Source organism: Elephas maximus, chromosome 3, assembly GCF_024166365.1.
Source record: "Elephas maximus indicus isolate mEleMax1 chromosome 3, mEleMax1 primary haplotype, whole genome shotgun sequence".
NCBI classification, from domain to species: Eukaryota; Metazoa; Chordata; class Mammalia; order Proboscidea; family Elephantidae; genus Elephas; species Elephas maximus.
In genome coordinates, this window is record NC_064821.1 from 219227112 (window position 1) to 219245570 (window position 18459).

Sequence of the window (18459 nt, forward strand, 5' to 3'; positions counted from 1 at the left end):
GGGTAGGGTAGGGTAGAATAGAATAGAGTAGACTAGAACAGAACAGAAAGAATAGAGTAGAGTAGACTAGAGTCAAATAGAATCGAATAGTGCTGAAAAGACAAAATAGAGCGGAAAAGAGCCGATCAGAACCGAATCGAGTTGATGGCGCAGAAAGGAGCTGAATCGAGCCGATATGACCCAAGTCAGGTTGAATCCCGTTCAAGAGTGTTGAATACAATAGAAGAAGAGATTAGAGTAGGGTAAGTTAGTGTAGGGTAGGCTAGAATAGAATGCAGTAGCACAGAACAGGATAGAACAGAACAGAACTGAAAGAATAGGATAGGGTCAAGTACTGTAGAGTAGAGAAGAGTAGAGAAGAATAGAGCTGAATATTGCCAAATAGAGCCAAATACAGCCATATAGAGCCCAAAAGCCGAAGCGATAGAAATCTAGGCGAATCGCGCCGAATCCTGCGCAATCGTGCCGTATCGCGTCGGATCCCATCGAATTGCATTGAATCCCATCGATTCAAGTCAAATCACATCCAATCGATTAGAATAGCCTAGAGTAGATTAGAGTACAATACAATAGAATAGAGAAGGATGGAGTAGAATGGTGTAGAATGGAGTTAATGGAGTCTAATGGAATGGAAAAGAGATAATAGAGTTGAGTAGAGTCTAATAGAGCCGAATAGAGCTGACTAGAGCCCAATGGAGCCGATTACAGCTGAATCGAAACGATTTGAGCTGAAGGGGGATGAATGGAGTGCAACGGAGCCGAGTTGAGCCGAATCACATTGAAATGCGTGGAATCGAATCCAGTAGAAGAGATTAGAATAGGGTAGGATAGAATAGAGTAAAATAGAATCAAACACAGTAGAAGAGAATAAAAAGAATACAACAAAATAGAGTAGAAAAGGGTAGAGCAGAGCAGAATAGTGTAGAGTAGAGAAGAACAGAGTCGAATCGAGCCAAATGGAGACGAAACAAGACAAACCACGTAGAATCCCATCGAATCAATTCCATGAAATTAGAGTAGGGAGGAGTAGAATGGGGTAGAATCCTATGCAATGGAACCGAATGGAGTTAAATAGAGTAGAAAAGAGCTGAATAGAGCAGAATAGGGCCGAGGAGGGCCGAATCGAGCTGAATTGAGCCCAAAGGAGCCGAATCCAGTGAATCGAGCCTAATGGAGTCAAATCGAGCCTAATCAAGCCGGATCGACACTCTTCGAGCCAAATGGAACCGAACGGACACGAATGGAAGTGATTCGACCCGAATCACGTCCAAATTCGTCGAATCGATTTGAATAGATTAGAGTAGGGGAGGTTCAGTATGGTAGGGTAGGGCAGGGCAGAATAGAGTAGAGTAGAATAGAATAAAACAGAATAGAATAGAACAGAACAGAATAGAGCAATACAGAACAAATACAGAAGAGTAGGCTAGAGTAGAGGGGAATAGAGCAGAGCAGAAGAGATTTGAACAGAGCCAAATCGAGGCGAATCGCGTCGAAATGGGTTGAATCAAATCCAAACAAATGGATTAGAATAGATTAGAGTTGGGCAGCATAGGGTAGGGTAGAATAGAGTAGAATAGAACAGAAACAATATAATAGAGAAGAGTAGGTTAGAGTACAATAGAGTAGCCTAGAGGATAATAGAGTAGAGCCGAATGGAGACGAATTGCGAGGAATCGCGTCGAATCAATTAGAGTAAATTAGAGCGGTGTAGGTTAGGGTAGAGCAGAATAGTGTAGGATGGTGTGAAATGCTTAGAATAGAGACGAATAGAGTAGAAAAGAGTCGAAAAGCGCAGTTTAGGGCTGAAAAAGGCTGAATCGAGCATAATGGAAGCAATTCAAGCCAAAAGGAGCCGAATGGAGCCAAATGGAGCCAAATCAATTCGAATCATTGCGATTGAAGCTTAATCGCGTCGAATTGCGTTCAGCGCGTCAAATCCAATTGAAACGTACAGATTAGAGAAGGGGAGGGGAGGGTAGAATAGAATAAAGTAGAGTAGAAAGAAGAGATTCGAAGAGAATAGAAAGAATAGAATAGAGTGGGAAAGAGTAGGGTCGAATAGACTCGAATAGAGTCCAATAGAGCCGAATAGGCCGAATAGAGACGGTTAGAGAAAATAGAGCTGAATAGAGCCGAAAAGAGCCGTATAGTGCCGAATCGCACCTAATCGAGCCGAATCAAGCTGAATCACACCGACTGTCACTGAATAGCGTCGAATCACATCGTTTGGTGTCAAACCGTGTCGAATCGCTTCGTATCGTGTCGAATTGCGTCGAGTGCCGTCGAATCACAGGGAATCGCGTCGCATCTCGTCGAATAACTTCGAATTGCGTCCAATCGCAGAATTCTGCTGAATCTCGTCAAATCGCATGGAATCTCGTCAAATCTCCTTGAATCCCGTCGAATACCTTCGGACCTTGTCGAATGCCGTCGAATCCTGTCAAATCGCGTCGAAGTGAATCAAATTCAATCCAATAGATTAAAGTAGGGCTTAAGGTTTGGGTGGGGTGCAGTAGGGTTGGGTAGGGTAGAGTAGAATAGAGTACAACAGAATAGGCTAGAACAGAACAGAACACAATCGAAAGAATACAACAGAATAGAGTAGAGTAGAAAAGCATCAAATAGTGCAGAAGCTAGCCAAATTGAGCCGAATGGAGACCAAACGAGATGAATCGCGTTGAATCGCTTCGAGTCGGGTGAAATCAAATCGAATCGATTAGAAGAGATTAGGGTAGGGAAGGGTAGAATAGAGACTAGTGTAGAATGGTGTGGAATGGAATAGAATGGAGTCGAATAGAGACGGATAGAGGCGAATAGAGTCGAATAGGGCCAAATAGGGCCAAAGAAGGCCTAATCGGGCAGAACCGAGCAGAATCGATGCAATTCGAGCCAAATCGAGCCGCACGGAGTGAATCGGAGCCAAATCGAGCTGACTCGAAGTGAATCGAGCTGATTCAAGCCCAATCGCGTCGAATCGCGTGGAATCGAACCGAATGAAATCGATTAGAGAAGGGGAGGGGAGGGGCTGGGAGGGTAAAACAGAATAGAATAGAACAGTACAGAATAGAAAGAACAGAATATAGTACAGTAGGGTAGAGCAGAGAAAAGTAGAGAAGAGTAGAGTAGAATGGAGTCAAATAGAGTTGCATAGAGTCAAAGGGTGCAGGATATGGCTGAATAGAGCCAATTCTAGGCGAATCGAGCCAAACGGAAACAAAACGAGATGAATCGTGTCAAATTGTTTCGAATCGCGTCGAATGGAATCCACGAGAATAGATTAGAGTAAGGCAGGGTAGGGTAGAAGAGAATGGAGTAGAATGGAGAAGAACGGAGTGAAAATGGAGTCGCATAGAGACAAATAGAGTAGAAAAGAGTCGAATCGAGCCGAATAGGGCCGAATAAGGCTGAACCGAGTCGAATCGAGCCGAAACGAGCTGAATCGAAGGGATTTGAGCCAAATCGAGCTGAATCGAGCTGATGGTGCCGAATCGAGCCGAATCGAGCCGATTCAAGCGTAATCGCGTCCAAAAGCATCGAAATGCTTTGAATGGAATCCAATCGAATGGATTAGAAAAGGTTAGGGTAGGGTAGTTTATGATAGGGTAGACTAGGGTAGACGAAAGTAGACTACAGTATAGTAGACAAGAGAAGGCTAGAGTAGTAGCCTGGACTAGTCAGCTGGACTAGTCAGCAAGACTAGTGGCATATATCAGTAGCCTAGACAACTAGCCTTGAATAGTACCTTTGCCTTGACAAGTACCCTAAATTAGTAATCTGAACGAGTACCCTAGCCTGACTACTAACCTTAACTAGTAGGCTTGCCTTAACTAGCACCCTTAACTAGTTGTCTTGCCTGAACTAGTTTTCTTAACTAGTACCTTTGCCATACTAGTATGCTGAACTAGTAGGCTTGCCTTAACCAGTAGTCTTAACTAGTACTCTTGCCTTAAGTAGTACTATTAACTAGTACCCTTGCCTCAACTAGTAGCCTGACCTAGGACTCTTCCCTTAACATGTGCCCTTAACTAGTACCCTTGCCTTGCCTAGTCGTCTTAACTAGTATCCTTGCCCTAACTAGTACTCTTAACTAGTAAAGTGGCTTTAACTACTAGCCTGAACTAGTACCCTTGCCCAAACAAGTACCCTTAATTAGTACTCTTATTGAGTACCCCTATGTAGTAGGGTATGGTACACTGGGGTAGAATAGAGTAGGGTAGCATACGGTGGAAGAGAGAAAATAGAATAGAACAGCATAGGTCAGGATAGGTTAGCTTAGTGTAGGGTATGGTAGAATAGCATAGGATGGAAAGGAGAAAATTGAAAATGAGACTAGAATAAAACAGAATAGAAAAGAACAGACTAGATTAGGACACAGCAGGGTGGGATAGGGTTGTGTAGAATAGAATAGTGTGGAATGGTGTGGAATGGAGCCAAATGGAATCGAAGAGAGATGAATAGAGTAGAGAAGAGTTGGATAGAGCCGAATAGCACCGAATAGAGCCGAATCGAGCCAAATCGAGTCAAATCGACCAGATTCGAGCTGAATGGAGCCGAATGGAGCTGGAACGAGCCAAACAGAGACAAACAAAATGAGCCGAGCTAAATCGAGCCAAATCGCACCTAATCACATCCGATTGCAGCGAATCTCGTCGAATTCCATCAAATCCTACCAAAACCCGTCGAATCTCGTGGAATCTCACCAAATCCCGTCCAATTGTGTCAAATGGGGTCGAATTGAATGGAATCGAATTAAACTGAACAGATTAGAGTAGTGTATGTAAGTTAGGCTGGGATTCGGTAGGGTAGGGCACAGAAAAATAGAATAGAGTAGAAGAGAAGAGAATGCAAAGAGGACAATGGAGTAGAGTTGAGTAGAGTAAAATAGTCAGAGTTGAATAGTGCAGAATAGAGATGCACAGATCCAATTCGAGCTGAATCGAGGCGAATGGAGAGGAAAAGAGACAAATCGCGATGAATCGAATCAATTACAATAGATTAGAGTAGTGCAGACTAGAACAGAGCAGAATAGTGTAGAATGGAGTCGAAGAGAGTAGAATGGTGTGAAATGGTGTTGAATGGAGCCAAATAGAGACGAATGAATTAGAAAAGTGTTGGATAGAGCCGAACAGGGCCGAATAAGGTTGGAACGAGCCTAATTATGCTGAATCGAGCAGAATCGAGCCGAATGGACCCAATTCCAGGCAAATCGAGCTAAATCAAGCCGATTCAAGCCTAACGACATGGAATTGCGTTCAAAATGCATCGGATCGAATCGAATCGATTGGAGTAGAGTAGAGTAGGGTAGGAGGGGTTAGAGTAGAACACAACAGAAACAATAGAATACAATTAAGCAGAGACGAGTACAATGGAATAGAGTCTAAATAGAGTTGAATAGAGCCGAACAGAGCTGAATGCAGCTGCATCGACCAAATTCTAGGTGAATCGAGACGAATCACGTTGAATCGGATTGAAATGCGTCGAATCAAATCAAATAGATTAGCGCAGGGCAGGTAAGGTTAGGGTAGGGTAGGGTAGAATAGAATAGAGTAGACTAGAACAGAACAGAAAGAATAGAGTAGAGTAGACTAGAGTCAAATAGAATCGAATAGTGCTGAAAAGACAAAATAGAGCGGAAAAGAGCCGATCAGAACCGAATCGAGTTGATGGCGCAGAAAGGAGCTGAATCGAGCCGATATGACCCAAGTCAGGTTGAATCCCGTTCAAGAGTGTTGAATACAATAGAAGAAGAGATTAGAGTAGGGTAAGTTAGTGTAGGGTAGGCTAGAATAGAATGCAGTAGCACAGAACAGGATAGAACAGAACAGAACTGAAAGAATAGGATAGGGTCAAGTACTGTAGAGTAGAGAAGAGTAGAGAAGAATAGAGCTGAATATTGCCAAATAGAGCCAAATACAGCCATATAGAGCCCAAAAGCCGAAGCGATAGAAATCTAGGCGAATCGCGCCGAATCCTGCGCAATCGTGCCGTATCGCGTCGGATCCCATCGAATTGCATTGAATCCCATCGATTCAAGTCAAATCACATCCAATCGATTAGAATAGCCTAGAGTAGATTAGAGTACAATACAATAGAATAGAGAAGGATGGAGTAGAATGGTGTAGAATGGAGTTAATGGAGTCTAATGGAATGGAAAAGAGATAATAGAGTTGAGTAGAGTCTAATAGAGCCGAATAGAGCTGACTAGAGCCCAATGGAGCCGATTACAGCTGAATCGAAACGATTTGAGCTGAAGGGGGATGAATGGAGTGCAACGGAGCCGAGTTGAGCCGAATCACATTGAAATGCGTGGAATCGAATCCAGTAGAAGAGATTAGAATAGGGTAGGATAGAATAGAGTAAAATAGAATCAAACACAGTAGAAGAGAATAAAAAGAATACAACAAAATAGAGTAGAAAAGGGTAGAGCAGAGCAGAATAGTGTAGAGTAGAGAAGAACAGAGTCGAATCGAGCCAAATGGAGACGAAACAAGACAAACCACGTAGAATCCCATCGAATCAATTCCATGAAATTAGAGTAGGGAGGAGTAGAATGGGGTAGAATCCTATGCAATGGAACCGAATGGAGTTAAATAGAGTAGAAAAGAGCTGAATAGAGCAGAATAGGGCCGAGGAGGGCCGAATCGAGCTGAATTGAGCCCAAAGGAGCCGAATCCAGTGAATCGAGCCTAATGGAGTCAAATCGAGCCTAATCAAGCCGGATCGACACTCTTCGAGCCAAATGGAACCGAACGGACACGAATGGAAGTGATTCGACCCGAATCACGTCCAAATTCGTCGAATCGATTTGAATAGATTAGAGTAGGGGAGGTTCAGTATGGTAGGGTAGGGCAGGGCAGAATAGAGTAGAGTAGAATAGAATAAAACAGAATAGAATAGAACAGAACAGAATAGAGCAATACAGAACAAATACAGAAGAGTAGGCTAGAGTAGAGGGGAATAGAGCAGAGCAGAAGAGATTTGAACAGAGCCAAATCGAGGCGAATCGCGTCGAAATGGGTTGAATCAAATCCAAACAAATGGATTAGAATAGATTAGAGTTGGGCAGCATAGGGTAGGGTAGAATAGAGTAGAATAGAACAGAAACAATATAATAGAGAAGAGTAGGTTAGAGTACAATAGAGTAGCCTAGAGGATAATAGAGTAGAGCCGAATGGAGACGAATTGCGAGGAATCGCGTCGAATCAATTAGAGTAAATTAGAGCGGTGTAGGTTAGGGTAGAGCAGAATAGTGTAGGATGGTGTGAAATGCTTAGAATAGAGACGAATAGAGTAGAAAAGAGTCGAAAAGCGCAGTTTAGGGCTGAAAAAGGCTGAATCGAGCATAATGGAAGCAATTCAAGCCAAAAGGAGCCGAATGGAGCCAAATGGAGCCAAATCAATTCGAATCATTGCGATTGAAGCTTAATCGCGTCGAATTGCGTTCAGCGCGTCAAATCCAATTGAAACGTACAGATTAGAGAAGGGGAGGGGAGGGTAGAATAGAATAAAGTAGAGTAGAAAGAAGAGATTCGAAGAGAATAGAAAGAATAGAATAGAGTGGGAAAGAGTAGGGTCGAATAGACTCGAATAGAGTCCAATAGAGCCGAATAGGCCGAATAGAGACGGTTAGAGAAAATAGAGCTGAATAGAGCCGAAAAGAGCCGTATAGTGCCGAATCGCACCTAATCGAGCCGAATCAAGCTGAATCACACCGACTGTCACTGAATAGCGTCGAATCACATCGTTTGGTGTCAAACCGTGTCGAATCGCTTCGTATCGTGTCGAATTGCGTCGAGTGCCGTCGAATCACAGGGAATCGCGTCGCATCTCGTCGAATAACTTCGAATTGCGTCCAATCGCAGAATTCTGCTGAATCTCGTCAAATCGCATGGAATCTCGTCAAATCTCCTTGAATCCCGTCGAATACCTTCGGACCTTGTCGAATGCCGTCGAATCCTGTCAAATCGCGTCGAAATGAATCAAATTCAATCCAATAGATTAAAGTAGGGCTTAAGGTTTGGGTGGGGTGCAGTAGGGTTGGGTAGGGTAGAGTAGAATAGAGTACAACAGAATAGGCTAGAACAGAACAGAACACAATCGAAAGAATACAACAGAATAGAGTAGAGTAGAAAAGCATCAAATAGTGCAGAAGCTAGCCAAATTGAGCCGAATGGAGACCAAACGAGATGAATCGCGTTGAATCGCTTCGAGTCGGGTGAAATCAAATCGAATCGATTAGAAGAGATTAGGGTAGGGAAGGGTAGAATAGAGACTAGTGTAGAATGGTGTGGAATGGAATAGAATGGAGTCGAATAGAGACGGATAGAGGCGAATAGAGTCGAATAGGGCCAAATAGGGCCAAAGAAGGCCTAATCGGGCAGAACCGAGCAGAATCGATGCAATTCGAGCCAAATCGAGCCGCACGGAGTGAATCGGAGCCAAATCGAGCTGACTCGAAGTGAATCGAGCTGATTCAAGCCCAATCGCGTCGAATCGCGTGGAATCGAACCGAATGAAATCGATTAGAGAAGGGGAGGGGAGGGGCTGGGAGGGTAAAACAGAATAGAATAGAACAGTACAGAATAGAAAGAACAGAATATAGTACAGTAGGGTAGAGCAGAGAAAAGTAGAGAAGAGTAGAGTAGAATGGAGTCAAATAGAGTTGCATAGAGTCAAAGGGTGCAGGATATGGCTGAATAGAGCCAATTCTAGGCGAATCGAGCCAAACGGAAACAAAACGAGATGAATCGTGTCAAATTGTTTCGAATCGCGTCGAATGGAATCCACGAGAATAGATTAGAGTAAGGCAGGGTAGGGTAGAAGAGAATGGAGTAGAATGGAGAAGAACGGAGTGAAAATGGAGTCGCATAGAGACAAATAGAGTAGAAAAGAGTCGAATCGAGCCGAATAGGGCCGAATAAGGCTGAACCGAGTCGAATCGAGCCGAAACGAGCTGAATCGAAGGGATTTGAGCCAAATCGAGCTGAATCGAGCTGATGGTGCCGAATCGAGCCGAATCGAGCCGATTCAAGCGTAATCGCGTCCAAAAGCATCGAAATGCTTTGAATGGAATCCAATCGAATGGATTAGAAAAGGTTAGGGTAGGGTAGTTTATGATAGGGTAGACTAGGGTAGACGAAAGTAGACTACAGTATAGTAGACAAGAGAAGGCTAGAGTAGTAGCCTGGACTAGTCAGCTGGACTAGTCAGCAAGACTAGTGGCATATATCAGTAGCCTAGACAACTAGCCTTGAATAGTACCTTTGCCTTGACAAGTACCCTAAATTAGTAATCTGAACGAGTACCCTAGCCTGACTACTAACCTTAACTAGTAGGCTTGCCTTAACTAGCACCCTTAACTAGTTGTCTTGCCTGAACTAGTTTTCTTAACTAGTACCTTTGCCATACTAGTATGCTGAACTAGTAGGCTTGCCTTAACCAGTAGTCTTAACTAGTACTCTTGCCTTAAGTAGTACTATTAACTAGTACCCTTGCCTCAACTAGTAGCCTGACCTAGGACTCTTCCCTTAACATGTGCCCTTAACTAGTACCCTTGCCTTGCCTAGTCGTCTTAACTAGTATCCTTGCCCTAACTAGTACTCTTAACTAGTAAAGTGGCTTTAACTACTAGCCTGAACTAGTACCCTTGCCCAAACAAGTACCCTTAATTAGTACTCTTATTGAGTACCCCTATGTAGTAGGGTATGGTACACTGGGGTAGAATAGAGTAGGGTAGCATACGGTGGAAGAGAGAAAATAGAATAGAACAGCATAGGTCAGGATAGGTTAGCTTAGTGTAGGGTATGGTAGAATAGCATAGGATGGAAAGGAGAAAATTGAAAATGAGACTAGAATAAAACAGAATAGAAAAGAACAGACTAGATTAGGACACAGCAGGGTGGGATAGGGTTGTGTAGAATAGAATAGTGTGGAATGGTGTGGAATGGAGCCAAATGGAATCGAAGAGAGATGAATAGAGTAGAGAAGAGTTGGATAGAGCCGAATAGCACCGAATAGAGCCGAATCGAGCCAAATCGAGTCAAATCGACCAGATTCGAGCTGAATGGAGCCGAATGGAGCTGGAACGAGCCAAACAGAGACAAACAAAATGAGCCGAGCTAAATCGAGCCAAATCGCACCTAATCACATCCGATTGCAGCGAATCTCGTCGAATTCCATCAAATCCTACCAAAACCCGTCGAATCTCGTGGAATCTCACCAAATCCCGTCCAATTGTGTCAAATGGGGTCGAATTGAATGGAATCGAATTAAACTGAACAGATTAGAGTAGTGTATGTAAGTTAGGCTGGGATTCGGTAGGGTAGGGCACAGAAAAATAGAATAGAGTAGAAGAGAAGAGAATGCAAAGAGGACAATGGAGTAGAGTTGAGTAGAGTAAAATAGTCAGAGTTGAATAGTGCAGAATAGAGATGCACAGATCCAATTCGAGCTGAATCGAGGCGAATGGAGAGGAAAAGAGACAAATCGCGATGAATCGAATCAATTACAATAGATTAGAGTAGTGCAGACTAGAACAGAGCAGAATAGTGTAGAATGGAGTCGAAGAGAGTAGAATGGTGTGAAATGGTGTTGAATGGAGCCAAATAGAGACGAATGAATTAGAAAAGTGTTGGATAGAGCCGAACAGGGCCGAATAAGGTTGGAACGAGCCTAATTATGCTGAATCGAGCAGAATCGAGCCGAATGGACCCAATTCCAGGCAAATCGAGCTAAATCAAGCCGATTCAAGCCTAACGACATGGAATTGCGTTCAAAATGCATCGGATCGAATCGAATCGATTGGAGTAGAGTAGAGTAGGGTAGGAGGGGTTAGAGTAGAACACAACAGAAACAATAGAATACAATTAAGCAGAGACGAGTACAATGGAATAGAGTCTAAATAGAGTTGAATAGAGCCGAACAGAGCTGAATGCAGCTGCATCGACCAAATTCTAGGTGAATCGAGACGAATCACGTTGAATCGGATTGAAATGCGTCGAATCAAATCAAATAGATTAGCGCAGGGCAGGTAAGGTTAGGGTAGGGTAGGGTAGAATAGAATAGAGTAGACTAGAACAGAACAGAAAGAATAGAGTAGAGTAGACTAGAGTCAAATAGAATCGAATAGTGCTGAAAAGACAAAATAGAGCGGAAAAGAGCCGATCAGAACCGAATCGAGTTGATGGCGCAGAAAGGAGCTGAATCGAGCCGATATGACCCAAGTCAGGTTGAATCCCGTTCAAGAGTGTTGAATACAATAGAAGAAGAGATTAGAGTAGGGTAAGTTAGTGTAGGGTAGGCTAGAATAGAATGCAGTAGCACAGAACAGGATAGAACAGAACAGAACTGAAAGAATAGGATAGGGTCAAGTACTGTAGAGTAGAGAAGAGTAGAGAAGAATAGAGCTGAATATTGCCAAATAGAGCCAAATACAGCCATATAGAGCCCAAAAGCCGAAGCGATAGAAATCTAGGCGAATCGCGCCGAATCCTGCGCAATCGTGCCGTATCGCGTCGGATCCCATCGAATTGCATTGAATCCCATCGATTCAAGTCAAATCACATCCAATCGATTAGAATAGCCTAGAGTAGATTAGAGTACAATACAATAGAATAGAGAAGGATGGAGTAGAATGGTGTAGAATGGAGTTAATGGAGTCTAATGGAATGGAAAAGAGATAATAGAGTTGAGTAGAGTCTAATAGAGCCGAATAGAGCTGACTAGAGCCCAATGGAGCCGATTACAGCTGAATCGAAACGATTTGAGCTGAAGGGGGATGAATGGAGTGCAACGGAGCCGAGTTGAGCCGAATCACATTGAAATGCGTGGAATCGAATCCAGTAGAAGAGATTAGAATAGGGTAGGATAGAATAGAGTAAAATAGAATCAAACACAGTAGAAGAGAATAAAAAGAATACAACAAAATAGAGTAGAAAAGGGTAGAGCAGAGCAGAATAGTGTAGAGTAGAGAAGAACAGAGTCGAATCGAGCCAAATGGAGACGAAACAAGACAAACCACGTAGAATCCCATCGAATCAATTCCATGAAATTAGAGTAGGGAGGAGTAGAATGGGGTAGAATCCTATGCAATGGAACCGAATGGAGTTAAATAGAGTAGAAAAGAGCTGAATAGAGCAGAATAGGGCCGAGGAGGGCCGAATCGAGCTGAATTGAGCCCAAAGGAGCCGAATCCAGTGAATCGAGCCTAATGGAGTCAAATCGAGCCTAATCAAGCCGGATCGACACTCTTCGAGCCAAATGGAACCGAACGGACACGAATGGAAGTGATTCGACCCGAATCACGTCCAAATTCGTCGAATCGATTTGAATAGATTAGAGTAGGGGAGGTTCAGTATGGTAGGGTAGGGCAGGGCAGAATAGAGTAGAGTAGAATAGAATAAAACAGAATAGAATAGAACAGAACAGAATAGAGCAATACAGAACAAATACAGAAGAGTAGGCTAGAGTAGAGGGGAATAGAGCAGAGCAGAAGAGATTTGAACAGAGCCAAATCGAGGCGAATCGCGTCGAAATGGGTTGAATCAAATCCAAACAAATGGATTAGAATAGATTAGAGTTGGGCAGCATAGGGTAGGGTAGAATAGAGTAGAATAGAACAGAAACAATATAATAGAGAAGAGTAGGTTAGAGTACAATAGAGTAGCCTAGAGGATAATAGAGTAGAGCCGAATGGAGACGAATTGCGAGGAATCGCGTCGAATCAATTAGAGTAAATTAGAGCGGTGTAGGTTAGGGTAGAGCAGAATAGTGTAGGATGGTGTGAAATGCTTAGAATAGAGACGAATAGAGTAGAAAAGAGTCGAAAAGCGCAGTTTAGGCTGAAAAAGGCTGAATCGAGCATAATGGAAGCAATTCAAGCCAAAAGGAGCCGAATGGAGCCAAATGGAGCCAAATCAATTCGAATCATTGCGATTGAAGCTTAATCGCGTCGAATTGCGTTCAGCGCGTCAAATCCAATTGAAACGTACAGATTAGAGAAGGGGAGGGGAGGGTAGAATAGAATAAAGTAGAGTAGAAAGAAGAGATTAGAAGAGAATAGAAAGAATAGAATAGAGTGGAAAGAGTAGGGTCGAATAGACTCGAATAGAGTCCAATAGAGCCGAATAGGCCGAATAGAGACGGTTAGAGAAAATAGAGCTGAATAGAGCCGAAAAGAGCCGTATAGTGCCGAATCGCACCTAATCGAGCCGAATCAAGCTGAATCACACCGACTGTCACTGAATAGCGTCGAATCACATCGTTTGGTGTCAAACCGTGTCGAATCGCTTCGTATCGTGTCGAATTGCGTCGAGTGCCGTCGAATCACAGGGAATCGCGTCGCATCTCGTCGAATAACTTCGAATTGCGTCCAATCGCAGAATTCTGCTGAATCTCGTCAAATCGCATGGAATCTCGTCAAATCTCCTTGAATCCCGTCGAATACCTTCGGACCTTGTCGAATGCCGTCGAATCCTGTCAAATCGCGTCGAAATGAATCAAATTCAATCCAATAGATTAAAGTAGGGCTTAAGGTTTGGGTGGGGTGCAGTAGGGTTGGGTAGGGTAGAGTAGAATAGAGTACAACAGAATAGGCTAGAACAGAACAGAACACAATCGAAAGAATACAACAGAATAGAGTAGAGTAGAAAAGCATCAAATAGTGCAGAAGCTAGCCAAATTGAGCCGAATGGAGACCAAACGAGATGAATCGCGTTGAATCGCTTCGAGTCGGGTGAAATCAAATCGAATCGATTAGAAGAGATTAGGGTAGGGAAGGGTAGAATAGAGACTAGTGTAGAATGGTGTGGAATGGAATAGAATGGAGTCGAATAGAGACGGATAGAGGCGAATAGAGTCGAATAGGGCCAAATAGGGCCAAAGAAGGCCTAATCGGCAGAACCGAGCAGAATCGATGCAATTCGAGCCAAATCGAGCCGCACGGAGTGAATCGGAGCCAATCGAGCTGACTCGAAGTGAATCGAGCTGATTCAAGCCCAATCGCGTCGAATCGCGTGGAATCGAACCGAATGAAATCGATTAGAGAAGGGGAGGGGAGGGGCTGGGAGGGTAAAACAGAATAGAATAGAACAGTACAGAATAGAAAGAACAGAATATAGTACAGTAGGGTAGAGCAGAGAAAAGTAGAGAAGAGTAGAGTAGAATGGAGTCAAATAGAGTTGCATAGAGTCAAAGGGTGCAGGATATGGCTGAATAGAGCCAATTCTAGGCGAATCGAGCCAAACGGAAACAAAACGAGATGAATCGTGTCAAATTGTTTCGAATCGCGTCGAATGGAATCCACGAGAATAGATTAGAGTAAGGCAGGGTAGGGTGTAGAAGAGAATGGAGTAGAATGGAGAAGAACGGAGTGAAAATGGAGTCGCATAGAGACAAATAGAGTAGAAAAGAGTCGAATCGAGCCGAATAGGGCCGAATAAGGCTGAACCGAGTCGAATCGAGCCGAAACGAGCTGAATCGAAGGGATTTGAGCCAAATCGAGCTGAATCGAGCTGATGGTGCCGAATCGAGCCGAATCGAGCCGATTCAAGCGTAATCGCGTCCAAAAGCATCGAAATGCTTTGAATGGAATCCAATCGAATGGATTAGAAAAGGTTAGGGTAGGGTAGTTTATGATAGGGTAGACTAGGGTAGACGAAAGTAGACTACAGTATAGTAGACAAGAGAAGGCTAGAGTAGTAGCCTGGACTAGTCAGCTGGACTAGTCAGCAAGACTAGTGGCATATATCAGTAGCCTAGACAACTAGCCTTGAATAGTACCTTTGCCTTGACAAGTACCCTAAATTAGTAATCTGAACGAGTACCCTAGCCTGACTACTAACCTTAACTAGTAGGCTTGCCTTAACTAGCACCCTTAACTAGTTGTCTTGCCTGAACTAGTTTTCTTAACTAGTACCTTTGCCATACTAGTATGCTGAACTAGTAGGCTTGCCTTAACCAGTAGTCTTAACTAGTACTCTTGCCTTAAGTAGTACTATTAACTAGTACCCTTGCCTCAACTAGTAGCCTGACCTAGGACTCTTCCCTTAACATGTGCCCTTAACTAGTACCCTTGCCTTGCCTAGTCGTCTTAACTAGTATCCTTGCCCTAACTAGTACTCTTAACTAGTAAAGTGGCTTTAACTACTAGCCTGAACTAGTACCCTTGCCCAAACAAGTACCCTTAATTAGTACTCTTATTGAGTACCCCTATGTAGTAGGGTATGGTACACTGGGGTAGAATAGAGTGGAAGAGAGAAAATAGAATAGAACAGCATAGGTCAGGATAGGTTAGCTTAGTGTAGGGTATGGTAGAATAGCATAGGATGGAAAGGAGAAAATTGAAAATGAGACTAGAATAAAACAGAATAGAAAAGAACAGACTAGATTAGGACACAGCAGGGTGGGATAGGGTTGTGTAGAATAGAATAGTGTGGAATGGTGTGGAATGGAGCCAAATGGAATCGAAGAGAGATGAATAGAGTAGAGAAGAGTTGGATAGAGCCGAATAGCACCGAATAGAGCCGAATCGAGCCAAATCGAGTCAAATCGACCAGATTCGAGCTGAATGGAGCCGAATGGAGCTGGAACGAGCCAAACAGAGACAAACAAAATGAGCCGAGCTAAATCGAGCCAAATCGCACCTAATCACATCCGATTGCAGCGAATCTCGTCGAATTCCATCAAATCCTACCAAAACCCGTCGAATCTCGTGGAATCTCACCAAATCCCGTCCAATTGTGTCAAATGGGGTCGAATTGAATGGAATCGAATTAAACTGAACAGATTAGAGTAGTGTATGTAAGTTAGGCTGGGATTCGGTAGGGTAGGGCACAGAAAAATAGAATAGAGTAGAAGAGAAGAGAATGCAAAGAGGACAATGGAGTAGAGTTGAGTAGAGTAAAATAGTCAGAGTTGAATAGTGCAGAATAGAGATGCACAGATCCAATTCGAGCTGAATCGAGGCGAATGGAGAGGAAAAGAGACAAATCGCGATGAATCGAATCAATTACAATAGATTAGAGTAGTGCAGACTAGAACAGAGCAGAATAGTGTAGAATGGAGTCGAAGAGAGTAGAATGGTGTGAAATGGTGTTGAATGGAGCCAAATAGAGACGAATGAATTAGAAAAGTGTTGGATAGAGCCGAACAGGGCCGAATAAGGTTGGAACGAGCCTAATTATGCTGAATCGAGCAGAATCGAGCCGAATGGACCCAATTCCAGGCAAATCGAGCTAAATCAAGCCGATTCAAGCCTAACGACATGGAATTGCGTTCAAAATGCATCGGATCGAATCGAATCGATTGGAGTAGAGTAGAGTAGGGTAGGAGGGGTTAGAGTAGAACACAACAGAAACAATAGAATACAATTAAGCAGAGACGAGTACAATGGAATAGAGTCTAAATAGAGTTGAATAGAGCCGAACAGAGCTGAATGCAGCTGCATCGACCAAATTCTAGGTGAATCGAGACGAATCACGTTGAATCGGATTGAAATGCGTCGAATCAAATCAAATAGATTAGCGCAGGGCAGGTAAGGTTAGGGTAGGGTAGGGTAGAATAGAATAGAGTAGACTAGAACAGAACAGAAAGAATAGAGTAGAGTAGACTAGAGTCAAATAGAATCGAATAGTGCTGAAAAGACAAAATAGAGCGGAAAAGAGCCGATCAGAACCGAATCGAGTTGATGGCGCAGAAAGGAGCTGAATCGAGCCGATATGACCCAAGTCAGGTTGAATCCCGTTCAAGAGTGTTGAATACAATAGAAGAAGAGATTAGAGTAGGGTAAGTTAGTGTAGGGTAGGCTAGAATAGAATGCAGTAGCACAGAACAGGATAGAACAGAACAGAACTGAAAGAATAGGATAGGGTCAAGTACTGTAGAGTAGAGAAGAGTAGAGAAGAATAGAGCTGAATATTGCCAAATAGAGCCAAATACAGCCATATAGAGCCCAAAAGCCGAAGCGATAGAAATCTAGGCGAATCGCGCCGAATCCTGCGCAATCGTGCCGTATCGCGTCGGATCCCATCGAATTGCATTGAATCCCATCGATTCAAGTCAAATCACATCCAATCGATTAGAATAGCCTAGAGTAGATTAGAGTACAATACAATAGAATAGAGAAGGATGGAGTAGAATGGTGTAGAATGGAGTTAATGGAGTCTAATGGAATGGAAAAGAGATAATAGAGTTGAGTAGAGTCTAATAGAGCCGAATAGAGCTGACTAGAGCCCAATGGAGCCGATTACAGCTGAATCGAAACGATTTGAGCTGAAGGGGGATGAATGGAGTGCAACGGAGCCGAGTTGAGCCGAATCACATTGAAATGCGTGGAATCGAATCCAGTAGAAGAGATTAGAATAGGGTAGGATAGAATAGAGTAAAATAGAATCAAACACAGTAGAAGAGAATAAAAAGAATACAACAAAATAGAGTAGAAAAGGGTAGAGCAGAGCAGAATAGTGTAGAGTAGAGAAGAACAGAGTCGAATCGAGCCAAATGGAGACGAAACAAGACAAACCACGTAGAATCCCATCGAATCAATTCCATGAAATTAGAGTAGGGAGGAGTAGAATGGGGTAGAATCCTATGCAATGGAACCGAATGGAGTTAAATAGAGTAGAAAAGAGCTGAATAGAGCAGAATAGGGCCGAGGAGGGCCGAATCGAGCTGAATTGAGCCCAAAGGAGCCGAATCCAGTGAATCGAGCCTAATGGAGTCAAATCGAGCCTAATCAAGCCGGATCGACACTCTTCGAGCCAAATGGAACCGAACGGACACGAATGGAAGTGATTCGACCCGAATCACGTCCAAATTCGTCGAATCGATTTGAATAGATTAGAGTAGGGGAGGTTCAGTATGGTAGGGTAGGGCAGGGCAGAATAGAGTAGAGTAGAATAGAATAAAACAGAATAGAATAGAACAGAACAGAATAGAGCAATACAGAACAAATACAGAAGAGTAGGCTAGAGTAGAGGGGAATAGAGCAGAGCAGAAGAGATTTGAACAGAGCCAAATCGAGGCGAATCGCGTCGAAATGGGTTGAATCAAATCCAAACAAATGGATTAGAATAGATTAGAGTTGGGCAGCATAGGGTAGGGTAGAATAGAGTAGAATAGAACAGAAACAATATAATAGAGAAGAGTAGGTTAGAGTACAATAGAGTAGCCTAGAGGATAATAGAGTAGAGCCGAATGGAGACGAATTGCGAGGAATCGCGTCGAATCAATTAGAGTAAATTAGAGCGGTGTAGGTTAGGGTAGAGCAGAATAGTGTAGGATGGTGTGAAATGCTTAGAATAGAGACGAATAGAGTAGAAAAGAGTCGAAAAGCGCAGTTTAGGGCTGAAAAAGGCTGAATCGAGCATAATGGAAGCAATTCAAGCCAAAAGGAGCCGAATGGAGCCAAATGGAGCCAAATCAATTCGAATCATTGCGATTGAAGCTTAATCGCGTCGAATT